Genomic DNA, 12791 nt, shown 5'->3' on the forward strand with positions numbered 1-12791 from the left:
CATCTTGGAGGAGACTCTGGAGCTGCTTGGCAAACTCCCAGTAGATCGCTTCCCTCGCTGTGTTGACAGATTCTTGGGGAGAAGATTGACGCGATGACGCAAGTCAAAGGACTTCTTGATATTTGAAGGCACAGAACGTTCACGGCCCTGGTTGTGGTGTTTGAGGTTCTCCTGCGTCATGAGCCAATTGCTATAAATAATAATGTCTCTGTCCTGTCTTTTGTAATTAACGGGCCTTCTGCTCTTTATTAAGCATAATAAAGAGCACAATATTCAGTTCTTTGACTGGCTCCTGGTTAGAAAAGTGCAATATAAATGCAGTCCATTTACCGTTTAGCAAAGGAACGTCGGGAGATTCATTCATGCCAAGAACCAATGTTTGGTATAACGGCATACCTTTTGCAGGATCACTGTTAGAGGCTTCCGCTGGTGCTTACATATGGATCCATGTTAAACGTGCATGGGTCATGGACATGAACACAGGCTCACACTTGGCTTGACATGTTGCATGACCCGACGATACGTGTTACCAATTATCTCTGCGAACATGCGGCCACTTTCGAAAAAAGTACCAATACGACAAATAGTCCCTGGGAATTCTCTTCAAAGGTCTCTGACTGCCTCCCTAAGCATCCCCACGGTGCCATGTAGAATTACGTCTTGACTTTATATGGGGGGAGGGCCTAAGGCCTTGTGTCTGCTTGTGATTATGGTGTAAAAGTTGGATGCGGTGGGGTGGGGGGCACTGAGATCATGTGAAACTTCAGACCATGTCTGGGGCTAGTGCAGGAGAAACAAGGTGCCCCTTGGATGACTGATTCACAGAGCGAGGAGAGGACTCCCCGATGTCTGCAGTTGATGTAGGCTTCATTTTGCTGACCTTTCACAACACAGGCGTTAGACTCCACAGGCTTGGGCGTCTTGGAGATGACTGTGTTGAAAAAACACCTCGACGCGACCTCGAAGGGTCAACAATACGGTCTGCTTTTGAACTCCAAACATTACATTGTTGTATAGGTATTTCTTTGAAGTAAGACCCATGGAAGTGGATCATAAAAACCTGAAAATAATTAACTGAGTTCAAAGTGTTTCTATAAAATGTGTCACACACCAAGATCCATCCATCCATCCAATAGTTGTATTTTGTACATACAATATTTAAAACATATATATTTCAAAGATATCGAAACTTTTCGAAACCTCTGAATGCTGAACTCCGGAAACTGTTAAAATTATAAGTAGGGATTGCAATTTTAACTACTATTTCATTATGGCCTTCTCTTCAAATAGTTTGGTCATGTTGTGTTGCTAGTGACACAATGTGGGTTGTTGGCGAATCGTGAAACATCGAAAATACCAGGTGGCCTCAAAACACCAAGCATATTTTTCTCATTAAGGTTTGTCCTGCCCAATTAAAGTACATTTAATAGATCTAGTTAGTTTGTTTGTCTTCTTTTGGTCTTTTTACAGTTCTTTGAATGAGTTGGTTTCCTTCTAAAACAAGGTTTACATTTTCACCCCCTGTGGAGACATGATCCTTTGAATATGTTACGCAAGGATGACATGTTATGTAGAGATTTGATGTTGGGATGTTGATGTGGAGACGTAGATGTAGAGATGTTGATGTGAAGATAGTGTTGAGTTATCTTCTGTAGATATGTGATGTTGATGTGGAGTGGTTGATGTAGAGATGTGATGCAGAGATGTGATGTAGAGATGTTGATGTGATGTAGAGATGTTGATGTGATGTAGAGATGTTGATGTGATGTAGAGATGTTATGTAGAGATGTGATTTAGAGATGTTGATGTGGAGATGTGATGCAGAGATGTGATGTAGAGATGTGATGTAGAGTTGTTGATGTAGAGATGTTGATGGTGAGATGTGGTGTAGAGATGTGATGCAGAGATGTGATGCAGAGATGTGATGTAGAGTTGTTGATGTAGGGATGTGATGTAGGGATGTGATGTAGGGATGTGATGTAGAGATGTTGATGGTGAGATGTGGTGTAGAGATGTGATGCAGAGATGTGATGTAGAGATGTGATGTAGAGTTGTTGATGTAGGGATGTGATGTAGAGATGTGATGTAGAGATGTGATGTAGAGATGTGATGTAGAGATGTGATGTAGAGATGTTGATGGTGAGATGTGGTGTAGAGATGTGATGTAGAGATGTTGATGGTGAAATGTGATGCAGAGATGTGATGTAGAGATGTGATGTAGAGTTGTTGATGTAGAGATGTTGATGGTGAGATGTGGTGTAGAGATGTGATGTAGAGATGTAATGTAGAGCTGTGAATATGTTGACGTAGAGATGGGATGTGGAGATGTTATGTACTGATTGAATGTGCTGTGACCAATGTCACTGGAGCCACTTAGATGGAAACTCCCGGTTTTATTTGACTTCTGGATCTCCTTAGTCAGTAAAAACTATGCTGATTGAGTAACACAACATATGATTCAATGAATTAGCTCTCCTCTCAGGCTTTTCTTTACTCCAGTTTCCTGGAAATGTTGAGGGGAGGAGTAACGTGTGTGTGTGTGTGTGTGTGTGTGTGTGTGTGTGTGTGTGTGTGTGTGTGTGTGTGTGTGTGTGTGTGTGTGTGCGTGCGTGCGTGCGTGCGTGCGTGCGTGCGTGCGTGCGTGCGTGCGTGCGTGCGTGCGTGCGTGCGCGTGTGTGCGTGCGCTTAGAATCTAGACCCACACACACACTTATTCCAGCATCTAGACTCTAGATGGTGGAACAAGTGAACAGCAATATGGAGCATGTACACATGGCAATGCAAGGTCTGTGGTTTTGTGATCGTCATCACAAAACATTACGTCCACGTCAACACTCAACAGTTGTTATGGTGATGAAGAGCCTGGTTAAAAAGGGGGTTTTGAATCTGGATTTGGGTAACCAGTTGTCCAGGAGTAAGCATTTATTGAATAATATTTTCAATGCTATCATTAATAAACATAACGAACAGGTAGAAGCCATGCACCCAATCAATGATTATTTTAATGAATAGACATTTGATCTTTTGATAGGACATTTGAATAGGATTTTATTTTTCCCACAATATCGAGTTCAGTAATAGCATATTTAGGTTTTGGGCGCATTCCAGTACACACTGTTTTGTACCTGTCTTGGTGCCTCAGAAGACACATGAAGATAATGTCATCTCTAACACCGATAAAAATGACATAACGTTGTCAATCGTACAGCCCATTAAAGTTTCATTGCATAGAAGACAGATCACAGCCAATAGCCATTAAAGAGGTGATAAAAGAGGTGTTTTTGAAGAGTAGTACTCTATTATATCCCTTAGCCCCCTCTTAGAGCACCCTTTTGACAGAGCTATGTTTTTATACGCTGATCGTTTCTGCATTATTTTTCCATAGGGGTGGCTCGTTTTTGAAGAAGTGGTGATGTTAAATAACATTTGTAATGTTGTACCTTATGTTTAGGGCTTGCCAGACAGACTGCTGTGTGCAGATGTGGCCAAAAATTACACATAAGCATAACAGACACTTTGACACAGCACCGAAAGTGTATAAATGTGTGCCATATGCATAGGGAGTATATTTAATGCATCCCAGGCTGACTGGTATGTTATTAAGGCTTTCCAAGAACCTGCTCATTCTTCCGCTATACAAGCAACAAGTGTTGAAACAAACTCAATTAGTCTGATGAAGATGATGATGCAGATGATGCCAAGAAACGAAGACCAAGATGGATCTGGGTGTCTAAGAAGAAGACCAAAGAATGTTGTTTGTGTCGCTGCACTTGTGTGTATTTGTGTGTGTGTACATTTCAGTGTGTGTGTGTGTGTGTGTGTGTGTGTGTGTGTGTGTGTGTGTGTGTGTGTGTGTGTGTGTGTCTGTGTGTGTGTGTGTGTGTGCGCGCGTGTGTCACGGCAGGAATGTCTCAGTTGGTGGATGTTGGGGAGTTCTTGAGTGTTGGAGGAGTGTGTAATAGCCAGAGGCTAAGAATGCGGCAAAGTGCACCGTACTTCAGCTTCTGATGGGCCGTAAAGTGCTCTCTCCAGAGGCCAGTGCCGGCATTGACAACCGCCCTCACAGGTCCCTGTAGCCCGGGCCGGCTGAGGTCAGCAGCTGCCCTCCGCTCGCACAGCACGGCGGCTGAGAGCGTCTCACCCCTGATTGGTACGGAGGTGAGGGTTGAGTGGGGCTCCTGTCAACAGAAGGATGGGGGTGGGGATGAGAAGGGGAGAGGGGGAGATGGCTTGCTGCAACCTGCCCCTTTAAAATATGACTAAGTTACACAGGTCACTAATGGGTGTGCATTGCACAAGCAGTCATCCAAATGGATGGTGGGCAGGTGGTGTGGCTTCCTGAGTTGAAATTCATTGCTTGGGATTGTCAACACTTGTCAACGCAGCCCTGGTGTTAGCGCCAGAAGAGCCATAAACAACTCACAGGGGAGATAAGGCTACACCCGGGGTCTTTGTCTTTCAGACCCACATCGTTTGGGATTGGACAAGAGTGTCTCTTATGTAATGGTACCCTTCTGCCTAAAGTGCACTTAATTACCATTTTTATCTTTACTTCCCTTAAGGACTCGAAAATGTAATCTTCGATCTATGTTTGAGTTTATTAATTTGAAATGCTCCTCATGCATGCACGCGACACACTGAGAATGATAAACACATGCCGGTGTGTTCTTCACTAATACAGTGCTCTTGTTTATGGACTGGAGGAGTGCAGTGGAAGTCTTTGGCTTGTGCAACTGAATGCTTTGAAGCTCCATCTGTTTGTTCATCTTCTCCTCATAAAAACGGCAAGCATTTGCGTTCGGAGTTTGAGCATTAGGCTCTTGCTGCTTCTACTCTTCCAGAAAAGTAATTAACTTGATAAGAAAAACTAAATTAAAGATGTCAGTAATTTCCAATATTTCCAACTTCCAATATTTTTGAAGATGTCCGTTTCCATTAGGGTTTGTGGCAGCTGTCACAAGAGGCTTCCAGAATGTTCTCAGATTTGTGTTGCCTTGGTTCCATGAAAACATGAGAACATACCACTGCTACCACTAAAATATGATTAATATAAACAAGCAGATTTAAAAATGGCAGACCTCAGGACTGACTGCGAGAATGTTTGGATATGTAAGTAAGTAAGTACCCTCAGGAGAGAACTGTGGTATCAGATTCAACTCTGAATCTGAATGGTTCCCACACAAATATTCCACTTAACTTGAGGGCAACTTGTGGTATAAAATGTGCCCACAAAAGAAAAGTGGTTTAAGGCTGGGTTAAGAAGCCCTGCAGGGGCATTTGTCTTAAATAAACTCAACATGCAGAAGTCAGTCAACACCTGTGGAAGTGTGTTGTTACCGCTTGACTGCGGCCGAGTTCAGCCAGCCCAGAACCTCCGCTTCTCACTGGATGTGCATGGGAACGGGATCTGGGTCAGGGCTAAAACGTGGCTATTTTCCCTTGCTTGAGTTATGTTCCTGACAGCGGCTGCACTGTAGCTAAACAGGCATGTGCTGTACTGATTCCCCCTGTAAGCTCTGCTCAAGGAATTCAAAACATTGCCATGAGATGGCTTACGTGTTTGTAAGTAATATGCGTGCGAGTTCCAATTATGCAGGGCAACGATTTCACGCTTTGTTTGCGCTCATTTCTCCTTGGCCCCTTTGGTTTTAATTGTCCAATTAGTGCCCGTGTTGGACGACTAATTGACAAAGACACCAAGGTAATCGAAGAAACCCCAATGAAAACGCGATGTGGCGGCGTGTTGTGTGAATTCCTGCATGTGGAATGGATTTCGGTTTTTTGTTTTGTAAACGTCTTCTTGCTGCTGTGAAAAGCCATGTTTTTGTTCTACAGTCCAAAAACAAAATGTGGTCAAAGTTATAGTGTAAACGATTCTCATCATTGAGGTTCCCCTCCTTGATGGATGCATATTAAATTCAACCAAAGAGCGGCGCTTTAAGGGGGGAATCTAAATTATTCTCATCATTGGGATTCCCCCCTTGATTGATGTATGCTAAATTCAACCCAAGAGTGGTTCCTTAACCCAGCCTTTCTCAAAGTGGGTGCCGCGGCACCCTGGGGTGCCCCGTGACTGTGTCAGGGGTGCCGCCAAAAAATTACGTATTCTGACATTTAATTTAAAAAAAAAAAAAAAAAAATCGGACATTTCATATATGACATATATGAATATATTGAATGCATAAATACATTCTTACTTACATATGAATGGATTTATAAAATTGTAAAGTCATTTTAGTTAAACAAATATATAAAATTAACCATAAAAATCTGTCTCACGTAACGTGACGTCCCCACCGGTGTCAGCGTGACAGCGCAGCACACAGCACATTGTTTTATAATTTAACCGCGAAAATACATTTCACAAAGAGCAAGGAACAAGCATCATGGATAGTTTTTTAAAAAGAAAAGCCTCACAAGAACCAGACATGATTGACTGTGAAATGGAGCCTCAGCCTACTACTTCATGCGAGCCTTCGTCCACCAGCTCTGAGTCTACACCAAAGGTCGCAAAGGTAGATAAGGCTAAAAAGAAAACATACAACGAAAACAAGTACTATGATGGAAAAACATTCCTGCTATCTCTGCACTTCATTTTAGTTCTCCTGGTCTCAATTTGTTGGGTTCTTGTATTGGCTGTGTTGCTGTGTAGCTTTGGCGGTCCACCTTATATGGTTTTATGGCATTTGTGTCTCTGATTTATTGTTTTGTGAAGCACTTTGTAAACCTGTGTTTTTAAAGGTGCTATAAAGTTGCTATGAAGTTGTTATTATTATTAATATTTACAGTTGTATTATGCTCTGTTCATTACTGTCCTGTCTAAATAAACAGGACATTTGCATTTACGTTTAGGCTATGCAGTGTCGTTTTTAATCATATTTTACACTGGGGTGCCTTGAGATTTTATGCACTTTTGAAAGGTGCCCTGGCTGAAAAAAGTGTGAGAAAGGCTGCCTTAACCACTCGATGTCCTGAGAGGAATATGACTACAGATGATGGACACACCGTGCACGGAGGTGCACCGGCGAGCACACAGTGAGGGTTTAACATCAGGTCACCTGTAGTCTATCAACCCCCGGGACTTCTCTCCATAAGTCATAAAGGTTATCGTGGACATGTGCAGGTTTGCCTTGTCTTGCTTCTGAAGGCAGTGCAGGCCATTGGGGTCAGTTTCTGCTGAGCATTCTTAGCAGAAGAGTACAGCAACGCATCCATCCGCGCCTTGTTCGCATCATACGTTCCTGTGTAACAGCAGACACACTTTGTCAATAGAACTGGAATACAGATGGATTTTTTCAGCAAGTCATCAGTACTATTATCCCTGTTAATGGTCTGCTTGATCAAACCATCATAACTGTCCCTCATGGCTTAAGAAACGTCAGTCACCAATGTCAAAAAATAATTCCTTTGAATGGATTCTGCTCAGCATTTGGTATTTAGCATGTCGGCATGTCATTCAGCATTGCTCACTTTCATATTTTCCGGCATAACATATCATTATATACAAATTATATAGACTTTGTTTATATAATTTCTTATATAGTACTGAAGGCATACATTCTCCTTGCACCTCGATATATCTCTCTTCCTCTCTCTAATTGAAAGGTGTTTCCATTGGCACTGTAACCACAAAGTCTGATACGTGGGCCAAGCAAAGACTCCTTTAGCTGTGTTACATCCTTGCAGAAGTGTCCACTTCTTCCATTAGTGTATTGCAAATTAAATTGGCTAGGGGGCCGGAGCTCTCCACAATCAGTCCCCCCCACCTTTGTTCCTCAGTTTTTAGTGTTCCTGTCAAAGTTTCCCTATAAGAATCAGGTTGCACCCCATTGTCTCAGAGAAGATGTCCTAGAAGTATTTGTCATCAGTGGCCAACATAACAGGGAATATTCCTATAATAAGCATATAAGTGTATAATAAAATATCACCAGTGTGCTAGGGTACTAACCGGTTCTATATTCCTATTGATTCCATTCTTGGCAGGCACATTTACGCAAACTGCTCCTAGCTATATTCTGAAAAACAAAGGGATTTTGAGGAATAACAACATATGTTAGCAACATATGTTTTAGTGAAGCCAGGAGATAGGCTTTGATGGTCTTTAGCAGCAATACCTGTATTGTCCTTTAGGTCCTTTGGTAGACACTTTTATCAAAAGCAACATGCAGGGATTATACAGAAAGGTAATTGTTAAGGAGCAGGTATGGCTAAGGTTTCTTGCTCAGGGATGCTTACACGTAAGCTGCACACATTGGGGGATCGGACCCAGATAATTTCTGCCCAGAGTCAGTTGACACCCTAACTACGAAACTATACCCTGGCCAGCATCACCACCTGCTTTCATTCTTGAGCTGAAGAGCTATACTAACCATATGGTGCAAGCTTGCCTTTCAAAGGAAACTACAGTGGGAACCCATGTTTGCCCATAGCTAACCCCTGAACAATGTGTCACTTTGAGATGTAGGCCTTCTAACTCATGTCTTCTAGAGAGAGAGAGAGAGAGAGAGAGAGAGAGAGAGAGAGAGAGAGAGAGAGAGAGAGAGAGAGAGAGAGAGAGAGAGAGAGAGAGAGAGAGAGAGAGAGAGAGAGAGAGAGAGAGAGAGAGAGAGAAATACAAGGAATGTGTCTTGCCAAACAATGCATTTTGTAAGATGTGCTCAGTTATAATGTAATGAACTGTCTTTCCTCTCTTAGTGAGCATTAATGTGCCAGTTAGAGTAAAAGCGTTTTCAGTTTTAAAAGTCATTTGTTTTAAATCAAGGTGTAAAAGCTCTCATCATAATGGTCATTTTAATTTGAGAAAGTAATTACACTTTTGTTACTATACATTTTGACTTTATATGGTTTTTATTACAGTAGAACATTTTGTTCTTTCTGTCAAACTATAAAGCAATGGATATAGTGTTTAGGCTATATTCTTTTGTCGGTTACATTTGCAATGAAATCTCTGCTTTTGATCCTCAAAGAAATACAAAGAAAAAACAATCCTGGCAACAATTAATGATACAATAGGTTTTCCCTGCTTCCAATTAACGATGCATCTTGCATTTTGCACTGCTCTGCATTTTCCAATGAAAATGTATTACGTTGTGTAAAATGATCCTCTTCATAAACTGCAGCATCTGTATCTTACACTTTAACATAGCTGAGAATTGTCATTCACGTAGTCAGCATGTCAGAATCAGTTGTTTTTAAATGTGATGTAGCAGATGAAACAAAGTGTGTTGAGCTCACAGGCGCCAAGGCTTGGCCAGGCTGGGGTCTATAAAGCTGGCAGCGTTCAGCACCATTTGGATTTAATTAAAGCCGTATACTATTCCCAATACCAGATAGGTACCGAGTATAGCTTCATGGGGCTTTAACAGAGGCGGCCAATCAGTCACTCTTGGTTATGTTTCCTCATCTTAATTAAGTATAAATCGTGGCTTTAGAGACTTCCGTTACACGTTTACCTTGGTGTTACAAGAGAAAGAGGGTGAACACATTTGGGAGGCCTTCAAACACAGAAGAGAATTTTGTGGGTTTAATTGAATGTTGTTGAAATGTCAAATGTTGAAAGCAGGATCATTGGAACTAACGATTCCACTGTGTGCACACCATGTTCTATGATGTTTTTTCCATCGTAAACAATAATGTTGGTTCCACAATCGACAACATGTTTTAGCGTTAGCGATTGGTTATGGCAGATTCAGAGTGGCACTGGGCAGATCCAATGGTTTTAAACTTCAACAGGCACCCGCCTTCAAGTGAGTTAAAGGAGACATATTATGGGGTTTTCCCATCAAGTAAACATAGTATTTGAGTTCCAGAAAATATGTTTTTGAAGCTGTTTGCTGGAAATAGCTCTTAGGAAAAAAGATATCGTCTACCGCTATTCCCCTCTGTTTCAGTCCCTTCAGAATGCGCTGTTTCTGGTGTCTGTAGCGTTGATGCAAATTAGCTGCTGCCCATTGACCAATGAGCTGTCAGACTGAACCACAGCATGGAGGAGAAGGGATTGTTGCCGTTTGCTGACACCTGGAGCTCTATATCTATGTTATATAATTTAACAAAATAATAATATTATATACGGGTATTAATATAATCGATCTAATATCACGGCCAAAAGCTATGTGCGCCTCGGACGATATTATGAATAATAAAGACTGTGTCTGACGTCTCTGGTGCTTCCACAAGTAAAGACTGGTAGTGGGGGATATCTCGGCCATGGTTGAGAAGAATTGGGGGGAAGGAACTTTGGCATTGACTCTCTGAAGTCCATGAACCGCGACATGGAGAAGAAAAGGATTGTACTCCGGGAGCTGAGCTGCCGGACTGCCTCCGAGCTCCCCGCGCCGGAGCTGCCGGCCGCCGTCGAAGCCGTCCGTCCGCATTCCGGCAGCTCGGGCGGTGTACTTCGGGAGCTGGCGCCGAAGCTAGGAGTCTGGACCAGCGGACGAGCAGCTCCGGCTGGGGTAGCTCGGCGGCAGTCCCGCAGCTCAGCTCCGGGAGTACAATCCCTTTCTACTCCATGTGTCTCCTCTCCTCCTCCTGACTTCCCTGAGGCGGCAGCTCCGGCGGGGTGAGCTCGGCACCAGAGAAAGGGATTGTACTCCCGCAGCTTAGCTGCAGGGCTAGCGCCGAGTTCCCCCCCGCCGGAGCTGCTCATCCGCTGGTCCACACAATCTTAGCGATGCTCTGATTGGAGGGGAGTGGGGAAGTGGGATGTAATATTCAAATGTGCCCCCTTCCTACGTAGGAGGGGGCGCCGAAACTGACTCGCTCGTTTGGTAGCTGGAGGCGGGCTGCTTCCAGAAATGCGTATGTCATTCAAAAAATCATGTACAAACTTATTTCAAAGTTTGTATGAGTGTGGGAGCACCATCTACCCACAACAACACCCCAAATCGCAGGAAAAGTGCTGTTTTCATAATATGTCCCCTTTAACGTTAGTCAATTGAGTAGGTCCAGACTCTCTGTGCAAATGAAATGAAGTAGGAGAGTCTGGTAGAACCAGGCTAGCGCTTCTCTAATTGGCGACTTAATGCCATGTATTCTGAGATACGAAATGTATCAAAATTAAGCAGCCCTTACATAAACAGCCAAGCACCACACACTTGGCAATCTCCACATTTTAACTTTCCCTTTTGCTCTGCTTGCCTGGCAGATGTAATGCTCCTCAAACAAGATTTGGTTGTGTAACCCACCGTGTTCAGGACAACCAATAAGAGCAGCCTCATGTCCTAATGTCTGCTCATCAATCCTCAACATCAGAGGCTGACAGCTTCTCATCGTGTGTGTCTCACATTCATATTTTAACCGCTAATGTGTGGTTTTTTAAGTGTCCCCAGGAACGTGGACGAGCTCAGAGTGTCTTTTAGATGTGGCCAAACATAAGTCTGCTTTTCTTGCCCAATCCTTTGGCCTGTGTCTTCCCTACTGATTAAATGCACATGAAATTCATGCGCGCACGTTTTCTTTGCTAACTCCCGGTACAATGTTGGTTCGCTGTTAAATCGGGCGTGGTGTCCAACAGCCTTGTGAGCGATCTGCGGGACATGAGCGTCATGTCCTGTACAAGTCCTGTTCCGCTACACGAATGTTTACCATCCTTGGCACCATGTTCCCTAACCTATGTGTTACACATGTATACATGTCCTTAAAGCACTGGAGGTGACTTCTCTCTCATTGGTTGGAAGGGCTCATACTAACAACCTCCTTGAAGTTCCACACATCTTCATACTGGGAAGATGGCTCCCTCAAACGTCACACATCGTGATCCTCCATGAGATAAACATAGATTCACGCTGAATAAAAGTATGTTGGCATGCCAATCGTTGGTGAAAAATGTGCATGGAACACAAACTAGGACTAAAGAGGGGAAACCCAGCAGACCTTGATGCACCAAGCAGAACTCCTGTACGAATTTCCCAAGCTCAAAACAGGAAATAATTCAAACAAAAACGAATACCATATCGCCATGGAAATAGGACAAACTCTATTTCGGAATATCCCAAAGCTTTGTGGAAGCTTGGCTCGGGAGAACGCTGCTGATTCAGCATACCCCCCCTGCACTGTCAACCCCACATCTGTCCAATGCACATCTGTTGAGAAACCAAATCAGTTATTCCGACCATATCCATCCAGTTTCTGGAGTGATAGAGGGACCACTGGACTATGGGTTGTGTTGAAATAGATTGTGTGAACCAGTAGGTTAGGTTTTATGATTGCAAGGTTATAATTTTTGGCCAGATTTCTCAAAATATTGAAATATATTTCACCTGCAACATGCTGTCCTGACATGGTTCCTGTAGTTTTAAAAGCATCAACAAAACTGCCATCCAAACTTCCATGGCCCTTGAAAGCAGATCTTCACTGATTGGATGAAATTGTATGATCTATGACGTAGATGAGGTAATACAGACGGGATTTGTCTATTGTCAGCTACAACGTGTCATTACTTTTGTACTTTTCTGTGGAATTTCTGTTGGAGATCGCAGTTATTTGTCAATTCTGGTTCCAGTCAAGTTTCTATGGGGATTATGATTGGTTGATTATTCATCCATGATGATTGATCACACATGGGGAGGGGGATTTCAAAACTCTGTGTCTTCAAGAGAGCTATGAGTGTGAATCACCTCTTAGTCCTGTAACCTATCCCCTGACTAACCATCAGCTGACTAACCATCAGCGGGCTGGCTAACCATCAGCTGACCCCTGACGCACATTCTCCTTGGTGTCCGTCCGTTTGTGTAAACACAAAACCGCGATGTGTATCTCTTACTCAGGGAAGAACTCATCTTCGACCCGTC

The sequence above is a fragment of the Gadus morhua genome, chromosome 7 (assembly GCF_902167405.1).
Source record: "Gadus morhua chromosome 7, gadMor3.0, whole genome shotgun sequence".
Taxonomy (NCBI): domain Eukaryota; kingdom Metazoa; phylum Chordata; class Actinopteri; order Gadiformes; family Gadidae; genus Gadus; species Gadus morhua.